Source organism: Panthera pardus, unplaced genomic scaffold, assembly GCF_024362965.1.
Source record: "Panthera pardus isolate Hobbes unplaced genomic scaffold, ASM2436296v1 HiC_scaffold_1, whole genome shotgun sequence".
NCBI lineage: Eukaryota > Metazoa > Chordata > Mammalia > Carnivora > Felidae > Panthera > Panthera pardus.
In genome coordinates, this window is record NW_026526654.1 from 56,506,659 (window position 1) to 56,515,764 (window position 9,106).

The window sequence follows — 9,106 nt, forward strand, 5'->3', positions numbered from 1 at the left end:
TGGCTTTCAGATTGCTCTTTGCTACAGATTTATAGATGTCTACTGCAAGATTGGTACCCCAGGGAATTTCTCTCATTAAGACAAGCAGTGATCTGTCAGTTGCCAAATCCTATGCACATGTTCAGTCCTTATTTTATTTGACCTCCCTGGCCTTTGGCACCATTAATGACTCTGTACTTAAATTTACTCCTCCCAGGATATCTGTGAAAATGTTGATTCTTGATTCTTCTCCTATGTCCACAGACCATTTATTATAACTTTCCCTTTCAATCTGTACACTCCATGTTGGTGTCTGAAAGAGATCTGTGTTCTGCACTTTGCTCCTCTAATTTATTTTATTTTTTTAAATATAATTTATTGTCAAGTTTGCTAACATACAGTATATACAGTGAGCTCTTGATTTGGGGGGTAGATTCCCGTGATTTCATTGCTTACATACAATACCAAATGCTCATCCCAATAAGTGCCCTCCTCAATGCCGACCACCCATTTTCCCCTCTCCCCTGCCCCCCCCCCCCCCCGATCAACCCTCAGTTTGTTCTCTGTATTTAAGAGTCTTTTATGGTTTGCCTCCCTTTTTGCTCCTGTAATTTAGATATCCTGCCCATGATTTCAACTGTCATTTGATATATTGAAAATGCTGATACCTAGATTTCCAGCACAGACCCCCTGGAGTTCCTATGTGGAAATACAGAAAATGGCTATTATTCTTTTTTACAAATTTTTGTTTTACTTGCTTGTTTGTTTCATTTTGTTATGTTTTGTTTTTTGCTTTCTTGTCTCACTCAGGCACTGGCAGTGCTATATCTGATACGATCTGGCTCTGCTACCTGTCCAAACTTATATCCTGTCATTTTTCCTTTCTACATTATGGTTAAACAACACCAAACTACTTTAGTAGTCTCTGAAAGTGCCCCACCCTTTCACTCCTTCATGTTTTTACACAAAATGCTTCATTTGTTTGGAATGCCTTACCTACCACTGCTTACTACTGGGCATGATAGTGTTTATCCTGTAATACTTAATTCTGATGCTTCCTCCTCTATGAAACCTCCACAGACTTCCTCAGTCAAATTAAGTATTTCTTTCCATAAGCTCCCTCTTTGCACCTTGCCTATAATCATTGGTGTAGCAATTATTATGTTGTTTTATAATTGTTTGTTTTCACATTTGTTTCTGTAACAGATTCAGAGGTCTTTTAGGGTGGCCGTAATGTCTCTTTTATTTTGATATTTCTAAAATCAAGCATCATGAACTAAATTGGATAGGCAGTTAATACATACTGGCTAAATGAATGAGTGGTATTTAGCTGATGCAGCCTGTTTTACACACTGGACTAAATGTACATTGACTTCTTCACATGTGTTGTGCTTTCACTCTATGTCATTCCCTATAAGTAGAGACTAGTTTTTCTACTTGTTGAACACCCACGATGGGTATGGTATTGTCTCCAGTCAGTCATTGATTATGGATATATGATGAATTATTTATTGGAAGATTATTTTGGTCACAGATCTCCATGACATTACTTCAGTTTAGGGATACACCCTCTTCGCTTCCAAAAAGGGAATAATTAAAAGCCTGCACATATAGGCTTGGTTGATCTGCTCCTAATCTGATCTATCCATGTGTTAGCAAAATTGAAGATAACAAAGCACAAAGAATTTATATTGACAATTTTAATTCTTAAAACTTGTTATCATTTTTAATTTTAAAAACTATTAATCTTGATTATAAGACTTTAATATTCAAGAATTCGTCATTTGTTATATAAGAAGACATGGGTCTCTTCAAAAATAATTGATTCAGAAAAATTAGGTAGAGCTTACTGTCTCAGAAATAACAGTGTTTCGCAAGCAATAACATTTTAAAGATGTATTAGTGTACATGTTAGGTGAGTTATGGAAATATATATCTACCTCAAATTCATGCTTATCAGTAAATATTCACCATACACTAAATATTTTATAAGTATGAATATATGAATAGGCATATGCTGATAGAAATGGAGAAGTGTTCTTAATGACTCAGTTTAAAACTCCTAAATATTGTAGTAGAGGTTTTGATTAGCAGGGTTTTTAGTTGATTGTTTCTGTTTGTTATTTCTGGAAAGAGAGGGGAAAAAAGTAGTTATTAAAAAAGATCTTCTTTTTAGCAAGTAACGTTGCTAAATTCTTTAATCTTTACTTTTACAGTTTTATCAGTTTTCATCCCTATCGCAAATCCTAATAGAACTAAAAAGATTTCAGAAATATTAAAACACAGAGTCACATATATCATGACTAGTTTATGCGGTAAATAAATAAATTAAATCAGAAGTTAGAAAGTTTTACCTGGAAATACGAAAGGAAAGTGCATTAATTGAGGTCATGATTTTGTTTTTACTATTAATTCTAATAATGTGTTGCTAAAATTTATGGTAGGGAGAGGGTAATCTGTCCAGGATTGGGGAGAGAATACACTATCTAGGAAAAGTGTGGACAGGCCACAGCAGGATGGAGCCATTGGGCTTCTAAGCTGAATGAACACACTGTGGGATATCAGTTAAAGGAACATGGTAATAGTCCACATGGAAGGCCCAGGGACAAATGCAAACATATTTTATCCAAGAGCTTTCCTTCTGTGGACACCTCTGGAATTTTATAGAAAGTAGAATATTTAGATAAGTTTAGTTCTTTTTATTTTTTAAATTTATTTCATTGTTTTTATCATCACTAACATTATTAATATATAAAAGAACCAATGTATCTAAATAAGCATATGACAATGCAAACAAGTACAGTGCTCTGTTTGCTTATATTCCAGAAATCTCAGAGAGGACAAATGTTTTTCCTTTTCCCACCTACAGTATGTTTCTTCTCAGGGTCTACTATAGTGCCTGTAGTTATCAAGACTTGTTAATGGTGACCTTTCACCCTCCTTTGTGTCCCCATTCTCTCTTTCCTCTCTTCCTTGCTCCTTCCTTATGCTCCATTTCTGTCTCCCCTCTTTTACTTGCCTTACTGTGGCCTGATTCATGCTACCGAAGACTGACCTTTACAGACTGATCAACCAGGTTCTCTAGTTCTTGATTTCCAGATGGATTTTACGAGTTGGAGACATGGGCAAGAGATCAGAATGTAGGAAGGAAAAGAGACTGTGCATATCACTAGCCTGCTTCCTCTACTGCACCACTGTGGTTGCATTCCAGAGTACCAGCTCCTCTCTGGAGTCCCTGTACCATGGCTCTAGCTTCCTCTGGATTCTGGCAGCAGCACTCCCTCCATTTACCTTTAGGTCTAGAGCTGATAACTCTTCTTCAGCTGATTTTTATTCCCTTAACTTCTCTTAGCCTCAGGGTTCATACCGCCTTTATTAAATTGTTTTCAGTTACGCCCTTTGGAGTGTGTCTTTTTTTTTTTTTTCCTATCAAGGTAGTGGCTGATACATCTTCCCTAACTTCACATGTGGGTACTAATTTCTGGTTTCCTGGAACTGGTATAGCTTGCCTGGATATGACTGTGGTGCCCTCCCCAATTTGTCCTTTTTTTTTTAAAGTTTTTATTTAATTCTAGTTAGTTAACATATAGTGTAATACTGGTTTCAGGAGTAGAATTTAGTTATTCATCACTTACATACAAAACCCAGTGCTCCTCACAACAAGTGCCCTCCTTAATATCCATCACCTGTTTAGCCCCTACCCCACCCACCTCCCCTCTAGTAATCCTCAGTTTGTTCCCTATAGTTAAGAGAATCCTTTGATTTGCCTCCCTCTCTCTTTTTTTCCCTTCCCCTATGTTTCTTTTGTTTCTTAAATTCCACATATGAATAAAATCATAATGTATTTGTTTTTCTCTGACTAATTTTGCTGAGCATATGCTCTCTAGCTCCAATCATGTCATCATAAATGGCAAGATTTCATTCTTTCTTACGGCTGAGTAATAATATTCCATTGTATATATATACCACATCTTCTTTATCCATTCATCAGTCACTGGGCATTTGGGCTCTTTCCATAATTTGCCTATTGTAGATAATGCTGCTATAAACATCAAGTTCAGTTCTTTTTAAAGTATAGACGTACCCCCCAAATTGTCTCCCCATTAACATTTTATCCATAAATGTCCCTTTGGTTTTAGAAACCTTAGTTATATATGATTTTGTGTTGGTTTTGTTTTGTACATGTTAATGTAGGGATGACTTTTATTTGAGTCCAAAACATAATACATGGTGAGTGAGAGTTATTATCAAAAAACTCTTAAAACTTTCATCAGAATATGCTTAGACGCTTAGAAAAGTAGAGTGAATGCCATAAACAGTGATGTGCAGATGCAATTATGAATATTATCCTTTCATTGAAACCTAAGACTGGCTGGATTCTTCCAACATGCTTATTTTTAAAAAGTTGAAAATCAGCAAAGTGTGAGCAAAGATCAATTTTGTAATTCTTTTACCCTAAAGCTTGAATCGCCTAACCACAAATATGTAATACTTATTCCCTGTTCAGCAGTGCCTAGAGCAGCACTAACCTGGCAGGGGTTTCTGCCAGCAACTCTGAATCTCATGGTGGGCCTGAAGTTGCCCCTCCATCACCCAAGTCCTCTGCGCCATCCCTTTTGCAACCAGAAACGGAAACAGATTGCTGCAATCCTCTTTCCTCCTTTCCTCTTTCTTCAAACTTGATTTTCCACCCCATTTAGGATATAAGAAAGACTTTATTTTTGAAAATTGCCTCCTTTTCATCGTACGTTTTTATTTGTATTTCTCTAATCAATTTATGTGTTGCTATCTGATGCTTTTGCTCTGCTTTATCCTAAATACAATGTCAATGTAATGGCATGCAAACTGTACATGCTGCTTAACTGCACAGAAACTGCTGGTTAAAAAAACAGATTGTGATCAGAACATGGTGCCTTAAGCATTTCACATCTTAGCCTGATAGCTCTGTTGTTTGCATGTAAGAATATCACTGTATTTTAGTTACATTTTAGGAAATGGGTCTTTTGGTTTGATGTGTGATTATAGGTTATCATTTTCCCATAAAGAAAAAACTGGGAAATAGACCCCAGGTAAGCATTTTAATGCAGATCATTTGACTTTTCAGGATGAGATCAGGAATGGATTACTGATGTTAAGCAGAGATGCTTAATCTGCATTTTTTTTTTTATTAAAAGGTTTGCTTGTTTTTTTCTGTTATCGGAAACAGTGGGCTTGCAAATTAGGGGATGGCAGTAGCAAGTTGGGGAGACCTATGCATAGATTTCTCACATTTCAAAGTAGCAGTTGAATTGAGACAAATGTTACACATGTGTATCCTAAATTGAGCTCTGCATCTCTGAAACAAGGTTGAGGAAAAACTTGAGTAACAGTTCAGTAATTTTTTTCCTAAATACACAGGACCCGAAGAGCCCACTAGAGGCAACATTTCCCAACCCCCTGACTCCAGTAAGAATGAACCTAAATAATTTCAAACAGATAGTTATTTCCACTCCTAAAATATACCCAGGAAATGAGAATCTACCCTTTGGTAACTAGTTCCACTATCTCACAGTCATTATGCCAATATGTACTATTAAGAGGCCTAAATGCACACATTACTGACACAATGGGCTATAATTGCGCTTTTGAAACTGCTACACAATATCCAATCTATGATTATTTAGGGAGTTTACATCCACCCATTATTGATGCAACAGCCCTTAATAGCACCTTTGTTGTCAGAAGGGGTTGTGTTGCTTAATATTCCCAGCACTGTTTGAAATAAATTGGTAGAATACCACAAACAGTGGCAAGGTTTCAGATATTTATGTGCAAGTATTATATTCTGCACTTAAAATTGAATTTACGCATTGTGTAGCCAGAGGAAGACTTCAATCTTTTGGAATATTTTTGAAGACCATTTCAATTCAACAGAAGGATTCAATATAAACGGAGCATAAAATAAATAAGCATTGATAAACAAGCCACAGTGTGAGGAACTATGGTTAGTTAGGATGTTTTTAAACACTGCATATCAAACATTTAAGAAAAAATAAAACAAAAAAAAACATTGAATTTTATATTCTCTATACAATTCTGTTTGTAGTACAATTGGCGTAAGATTGTGTAAGTTAAAGTGTACATATACAATATATTGATTTGACACATTGCTTATAGTCTTTAGGTAGCAAAATTTATCTAGAACAAGTATCTTTGTGTCAGTTTTTCACTATACTTCATCAAGACCAAAATAGGGTAGAGGATCAGGTGTGAAAATCCAGTAAGAGAAACGTTGCTGCTACCTGCCAAGTTCCCAGGTAGGAAGTTACAGGCTTATGAAGCAAAGGGTTGATAGCAGATATTTTAAAACCTGTATTGTTGGGAATATTTTCTCTTTTCCTCACATGTCGTATTTAATTCACAGATTTATTTGCATTTTCTCTTTTGAAATTGTATTTTTCTGGAGACACAAACCAGTGGTTACTAATGTTTTTTGACATAATATACCAATATCCAGAAGATAGTCGTAACTGATATGTAGTGATAAAGAACAAAAGGTCTTACCAAAAAAAGAAAAAGAGAAAAGAAGAGAAAGGGAAGGGAAGAGAAGCAAAGGGAGAGAGAATAATTTGAGTTGGCAATTTGGTAAAAATGATCAGAAAATATTCCTAAAAGTAAAGTTCTATCTATAGTTGTTTAAGTTCTTGGGGTTCTGAGACTTACTACCAATACATACCACTTCTCGCCCCCCTCCCCAGTGAATCAGAAAGTTAAATATATATACTTTTTACTGATTTACTCAGATACCTTTTTTTTTTTAATAGCTAAGTTAAAATTTAACCTCATGTTTTTGTGTGGACTTTTGAGATATTATTTTTTAATTTTTAATTTGTATTTTTTTAGTATTAGAGGCTCAAATTTAATCAGCTTACTGGCTTCTTGGGTTCTCTTCTGTAACAATTCAGAAGTACATAAACCCACGAAGTAAGATAATAAGCAGTAAGTGGAATAATTAATGCAATGCATTAAAACTAATTTTAATTTCTAACTTCTATTGCTCCCCACTTCTTACTGGGGAATAGAGAACTTGAAGTTCTAGAAGTTGAAATACTCCAGTTCCAATTAATTTTGAATGTATTGTAGAATTCAAAGTTTCTGTAAATTTTGCAAATTTATGTCTTAAAATATTTTCTTATTTTTTTAATGTTTATTTTTGAGAGAGAGAGGCAGAGAGAGAGAGAGAGAGAGAGAGAGAGAGAGAGAGAGAGAGAAATGCACAGAATCTGAAGCAGGCTCCAGGCTCTGAGCTGTCAGCACAGAGCCTGATGCAGGGCACAAACCCATGAACTGTGAGATCATGACCCGAGCTGAAGTCGGACGCTTAACCGACTGAGTCACCCAGGCGCTCCTGTATTTCTTATTTTTAAAGTGAATTGTAAACTTCCAGATTGGAGGAAATGGAGTAGATGTACTTTTCCGTATTCCCCCTGCTAAGTACAACTGTAAAAACATTAGCATTATATATGAAGCAAACAGAAGAAGACTCTGAAAAGTACAGAAAAGAAAAACTAGCTAGGGAACTTGGTACCTTCAGAACAACATCTCACAGATGGAGATGAAGAAGCTAGCAATACAGAAATGCCAGTAAGTGCAGACAAAAACTACAATACAATTCTGTTATCTCTAGCAAAAAGACTAGGAAGAGATAATCTATCCAGATAGAAAACTGCTGGACAGTAACTTTTCCATGTAAACACCACAGAAAAAGCTCCTGTCCCTCCTCTACCCATGCCAGCAAATGCCGGGTAGGGACTATAGTCTTCTACTCTGTCCACACTGTATGTAACAAGGCTACAAATTCCCCCACTGGAGTCATGCTAGAGAAGGCAAAGTAGGAAGCTCAGACTACCATCTCCATCAGGTGGGCAAATCACACTTCTATCTCTCTCCTCCATGTTCCCATGGTATGAATGGAAACTGTATGTGGAGGCTGGACTTCTGCTCCCACTTGGCAGTAATGAGTTGTCATCCTCCCCACCACTGGAATGGTTCCAGAGAAGACCTGGTAGAGAGTCAGGACTTTTACCACTTGCCCCAATGTCCCCCCCCTCTCACCCCACACAGTGTCAGTGAAGGCCATGTGAGAAGAGTAATGAGGTGCTTTTACTCCTCCCGTCTAGTCAGAGAAGACTCACTGGAGGTTTAATGAGAAGCTAGTGCTCTCTCTCATGACCAGCAGTTATAAGGAGCCTTCACACCTTGGGTGTCAGTAAAGACCAATTGGGATACCCAGACTTCTAGCTTCACTTGGAGTAACAAAGCAATCTCCCTTCTCTCTTTCTCTGCCTGAATGTTATCATAAGAAGCCAGCTAGAATAGTAGGGTAAATAAGACCCAGAGTTAAATGACACAATACCCAAAGTGTCTATGTTTCAACTGAAGATCTCTTTTGTCATACCAAGAACAAGAAAGATATCAAAAAGGAAAATCAATAAGATGCCAACACTGAGATAATAGAGAAGTTAAGATTATCTGACAAAGATTTTAAACAGCCATAAGAAAAAAAGATTGAATGAGCAATTACACGCACACTTAAAACAAATAAAAAAATAATAAAAGGGCTCATTAAAGAAATAGATATCTCAGCAAAGAAATCAAAGATATGACAAGAAACCAACTGGTAATTTAGAACTGACAAATATAATAACTGAAATGAAAAACTCAAAGGATGGGCTCAGCAGCATAATGAACGAAGGAGAGGAAAGGATCCTGTGAACTGGTAGATAGAAAAATGAAAATTGCACATTTGAACAAGATAGAGAAAACAGACTGGATGACATTAGACAGAGATTCAGGGGCCTGTGGTACAATATCCAGAAATCTAAGATTCATGTCATCAGAGTTTAGGAAAGAGAGGAGAAGGAAGGTGCTCTTGCTGACTTTGTTTCTGTGTGGTCTGTAATTACAGATTATAAAACCATCTTTAGAAGAGTTTCTGTTCATAGGAATTCTGTGGTTCCAGCTTGGCAGTATGTCCCTACAGAAGTTTTCATTAATTCTACCCAGAAACTGATAATTAAAAAAAAAAATGTTTTCTTTCAAATTTAGTTTCTTTCTAAACTCTCAGGAGACATAATGCAGTTTACTT